The sequence below is a fragment of the Bison bison genome, unplaced genomic scaffold, assembly GCF_000754665.1.
Source record: "Bison bison bison isolate TAMUID 2011002044 unplaced genomic scaffold, Bison_UMD1.0 scf7180017858048, whole genome shotgun sequence".
Taxonomy (NCBI): domain Eukaryota; kingdom Metazoa; phylum Chordata; class Mammalia; order Artiodactyla; family Bovidae; genus Bison; species Bison bison.
Genome location: NW_011488621.1, coordinates 2,779,297 through 2,785,009, shown reverse-complemented (window position 1 = coordinate 2,785,009; position 5,713 = coordinate 2,779,297).

Genomic DNA, 5,713 nt, shown 5'->3' with positions numbered 1-5,713 from the left:
AAACAGTGTCAGACTTTATTTTGGGGGGCTCCAAAATCACTGCAGATGGTGATTGCAGCCATGAAATTAAAAGACGCTTACTCCTTGGAAGGAAAGTTACGACCAACCTAGATAGCATATTCAAAAGCAGAGACATTACTTTGCCAACAAAGGTCCATCTAGTCAAGGCTGTGGTTTTTCCTGTGGTCATGTATGGATGTGAGAGTCAGACTGTGAAGAAAGCTGAGCACCAAAGAAATGATGCTTTTGAACTGTGGTGTTGGAGAAGACTCTTGAGAGTCCCTTGGACTGCAAGGAGATCCAACCAGTCCATTCTAAAGGAGATCAGTCCTGGGTGTTCTTTGGAAGAAATGATCCTAGAGCTGAAACTCCAGTACTTTGGCCACCTCATGCAAATAATTGACTCATGGGGAAAGACTCTGATGCTGGAAGGGATTGGGGGCAGGAGGAGAAGGGGACGACAGGATGAGATGGCTGGATGGCATCACTGACTCAATGGACGTGAGTTTGAGTGAATTCCAGGAGTTGGTGATAGACAGGGAGGCCTGGCATGCTGCAGTTCATGGGGTCTCAAAGAGTCGGACACAACTGAGCAACTGAACTGAACTGAACTGAAGGATAAACAGTCTAGTAACACTAGGAAACTGGGCTGGGTAATTATGGACAGTACTAATGCAACATTTCCTTAAAGGTAAGAACTGATGCAGAATAGACTAAGTCAGATGACGAGGGACATATTGGACCGTATCTAATGGAAGTTCTTGGCTTAACGCTTACCTATTACTTTTCTAATACTGCTAGCTATGTTGTTTGTATTTCACCTATTTTACAAAATTGGTTTTTCTTACATTGCCAAATGTGTGATTAATCCTCTGATAAAATGATGATATATAGTTCCATGTAAGCTCAATGATGATAATAATGTAACTCTAGATATAAGAAGGAGAAGGCAATGGCAACCCACTCCAGTACTCTTGCCTGGAAAATCCCATGGATGGAGGAGCCTGGTGGGCTGCCGTCCATGGGGTCGCACAGAGTCGGACATGACTGAAGTGACTTAGTAGCAGTAGCAGCAGCAGATACAGGAAGAAGCAGCAAGAGGGAATATTCTTCTTGACCATAAGAGACTAGTAAGACAGGTGGTCCAGAGACTTTCTGGCAACTGTTAATGGGGCCTAGTCCAATGATAGCATACTGACTAATGTATGGAAAAAATTTCACCTGGCTTGGGAATGAGCATTCCTAGCACCATGGGACAAAATGGTCATGAAATACCCCCCAAGTAATAGTCAAATTAACTACCATGAACGGGGCTCTAGTGATGGAAGTGGGCACTTTCCATCTGCCTCTATAAAGATTAAATCATGAGCTGTGGAGCTGCTTACCTTCAATACCCCCCTGAAGGGAGTTCAGGGTGGAGGTCAGGAAAGAGTCACTACTCTGTGTTCTGGAAAAAACTAGCAGGACAGGCCTTCAGATAGTTACATATTTTCAGGAGAAGATATTGTGAGCCCAAATTTTGCATCTTCTCATACCTAGAGATATACTGAGATCATTAACAGTGATGTCCGATTTGGCTATTAATTAGAATATTACAATTAAAAGTCAAAATGGAGTAGCTGTGGTTCAGACATTCAAGGAAATAACAGGTGATATTATGGGTATGATTTCAGACAAGTCCTTGTATGGCTAGGAACTTGAGTTTTCTGAGCTGTGTCAGATTTATACTGAGAGCTTACACCTTGTCTTGGGATCCCGGATGAGCCCCCAAGATGACAGATGAAAGCGTATGGTGTTCCACCGGATTTGTGGTCTCTGAAGGAGAAGATTTAACTCCAGGACCAAAGACAGTCTCAGTCATTTAGAGCTTTGTATAGTAGAAATTCTATTAAAGTGCCAGTGACAGAAAAAAGCTTCTGACATAGACATCAGAAGTGGGTAGAAGGATTGCCCACCTTGCTTGTTTTAAGCAGGGCATTATATACTTTTCTGCTAGCTGTTGAGAATAGGAAAAAAAATACCTCAAGGCTGTGAAAATTTTGCCCAAACGCTTTCCCATAACATATATCCTGGAATGACATCAGCACGAGATTAGCGAAAAGGTACAGGTTAACCCAGAGCTTAAAGCTGTGGAAGTTTTACCCAGACCTTCTCCCATAACATACATTCTGAGGTCAAAAAAGGCATGTCCTGGAGCAAGAGATACTGCTGCCTATGGGGCCTACATGTCTGAGGCAAAAGAATGTGAAAAAGAGAGAAGGGTCACCTCCTCCTTAAAGGGGCCTTAGGCTTGGACTCTTTATCAACCTGCCTAAGTTAACTCTCAATATGACACCAGCCATTCTCAAAACAGTGTCTGCTGGCAGCTGGTAACTGCAGCCTTACTTTTTAAAAGTTTCTTTTTGTAACTATGTCATTTTTAGATGATGGAATTTTTTAGATCATACATTAACAAAATGAAGCAAGTATGATGAACGATAGCACCCGTTATCTGTGTGTTAATATCACATTAAAAGTTAAAACCTAGCTAGATAAAACTAGACAGTTGGCTACCTGGCTACAGGCCTTCCCAGTGTGCCCAGTCTGGACTGAGCTTTAGGCTTATTCTCCTGAAAAGAAATGAAAGGCTTTTTTAGCCTATTAAAATTCCAATTGTCATTCCTCCAACTACCTCTATTTGGGTCTCTTTCACCAAAATGACAAACCAATAAGTTGAGGTTTTAATTATATAAGATTCAGATCCAGGGCTTGGGACTCAGAAATATTTCCAGTTTAGTGTCAAGTTTCCCAACTGAGGCTAGACTGTGGCCTATTTTAGCAGGAAATGGCCAGAGACATCATCACTCTATTCCTTGAACTGGAACTGTGCAGTACACTTGGGAGCTCCAAAATACAGATCCCTTCTGGGTCACTTGTTTCTTGCTTATAGAATATAGGCTTCATTCAGCCTCGTTGACCTTCCCTGAGTTCCACAGGTTGAATTCAAAGAGTTATTAATCAAGGAAGGGATGGGATACAGAAATAGAAGAGGAGAAATCAAATGGTGGTACAGCCTGGGGGCAGGGTCCCGGCTCCTCCTCAAGGAGTGTGCATAACCATTTATTTCAGTTCTTCTGCAAAATCGGGGTCCCCACCTCTGAAGTATGGTAACTTCTGGCTGAATTCAAGATTCCTGGAACACCACTCTATTCCTAGAGCTGCCCACCAACCAATCAGAAGATAGTCTAACACCCTGAAACCCTCACCCTAAATTTTGCCTTCCTTTTCTGGGCCCAGTGATGATCATTCTGCTAGGCCTCATTTCCGACTCCTGTCTGTTTCAACTACTTACAAGTTCATCTCTGACAGGCTCCAACAATCGCAGGCTAAATTTTCCTATGAGGGTGAATGCCAGTTTCAGGCACAGAACATCTCAATTTAGATCGAAAAGAGAGAGACTACTACTCCACTAGACAGGATTCCGCCCACTCTCAGCAGGGAGTATTAACAGTTGCAGAAGAAAGAAACAAGTATCTTCAGTATGAAGTCTCTCAGGGTGGCGTTGTTAGGCAAACCACCTGAAACCACCCACCCTTGCCAGGCCCAATAATAACCGCTTGCATAAGTTATCTTAAACAGGAGGCCCTGGTAAGGAATGAGGAACCAATAAGCTACCACCAACCTGAAGAATCTGAGAAAGATCACAAAGAGAAAGAAGACTACACTTTATATGCCCTATCAAATTCACAGACTTCTTCTTGCTGGAAGCCATCTTGGCTGAGGGATTGACGTGCCACCAAGAAGGACCCTGCATTCACAGAAAACCCGGAAACTAACCCAATTACCATAAAACCCAGGCCCGGGAACCATGCGACGGTGCCGTCCTCCTGGGTCCCCTACCTTCCTGCTCTCTTCCCTGGCGCCCTTCCCAACAGCTTCTCGCTTTGTCATCACGTGTGTCTCCTCGGACAATTCATTTCCGAGTGTCAGATAAGAGCATGGTCTCAGGCCCTAGAAGTGTTCCCCCTTCCTGCAACAAAGGGATAAACTGGATCACAGATCTTGGGGATAAAGAAGGCTAATTCAGCTCAAAATTGGAATCAAACGTCAAATTTTGAATCTGGTGATTGATTGAATGAGGAAGAAGAGACCACATAGATTAGAATAGTGTCTTGGATTTCTTCTTTGGTTAATCAGTTAGATGATGATGAGATGTTCTTTAGATTTGGTAACATAAAAGCTTAGAATGAAGAAGAAAATTGTAAAGATGGATACTAAAATCTGTTATATATGAAGGAGATATATATATAGCCTTCCTTTTCTGGGCCCAGTGATGATAATTCTGAGTATACTTATATATATATATATGTGTGTGTGTGTGTGTGTGTGTGTGTGTGTGTGTATTGGACAAGGAAATGGCGACCCACTCCAGTATCCTTGCCTGGAGAATTCCATGGACAGAGGAGCCTGGCAGGTTACAGACCGTGGGATCGCAAAGAGTTGGACACGACTGAGCAACTAACCACAGACACACACACACACACACACACACACACGCCCCTTGTATGTGTCAACGTGAAAAGAAACATGCCATGTAAGAGCTGTGAGATGGGTCTTTCTGGAAACTATAGCCTGAGAGACAGCCTCTCAGGTAGCTCTGAAAAACTGAAGAGATTACAAGGGGAACCACCAGATGTAATATAGTCAAGATCTCACTGAAATGTTACCGCCAGTCACAGGATCAGGTATCTCATTTAATAACTGCAGTGCTTTGCTACGTATGTGAAGATGCAAAACTTTGGGGTACATAAAAATCCCCCCAGCAGCGTCTAATTATCTGAGGACCTGTTCTGTCGGTTTTCCTTTGGCCTGAATTCTTGTCTAAGGTATGTGGTATGTCAGTGACGACAACGACTAATTTCTCAATTCTTGTAGAACAGGGTGGTGGAAAACATTCTCTGCTTTACATACGAAGACATGACTCTTTAAAGATATGTAGTCATAACAACAATGAACAGACAACCCTTTTCAAACACAAGTCACTGATCTAAACTAAGTGAACCACCAGTGCAATTTGGAAGCAATTTGTTAGCAATGCAAATGTCAAGCTACTTCTGAATTTCCCAAAAGCAGGATAAACAAAATAAATGTACCATCAAGCAGCACAGGTGAGACACTCAAGCTTCAAGAGCTCTCCTTTGATTACTTTAAAAACCAGAGAAAGGCAGCATAACAAGTTTCCACTTGATCGGACTATGTTTATTCATCCAGATGCAAGTCAGAGGAAGCAGGCCTAATAGTTCTGAATTACTATAAAAGGTTGTATACACTTGCCAGATTTATGCATTTAGGCCATAAAAGCAAAAGAATCTTACAGAGGCATTTTCTTAATTAAGCAATTTAGGTATAAAACCAGGGAGAAAGAAAAATATATATATTACAGCACCTGCCCCAAATGACCTCACTATCCTTTTTTTATCCAAAGATTTCCTTTTTGGCTCTCCACACTAGTTCAGAGATTTCCGCCTCAAGTAAAACATCTACTAAACATCTCCACCCATCACTTCCACCAACTAAAGACTTCCACCAACTTGTACATACTTCTGCTGGAATACTAACTCATTTCATAATCATTTATCTATGTCCCCTTGTTCTGTGGTGTTTTCAAAGGCAAAGCTCAAGACCTTTCACAGACAGATTTTAACCATGTATGATCACAACCAAAATCAGGAAG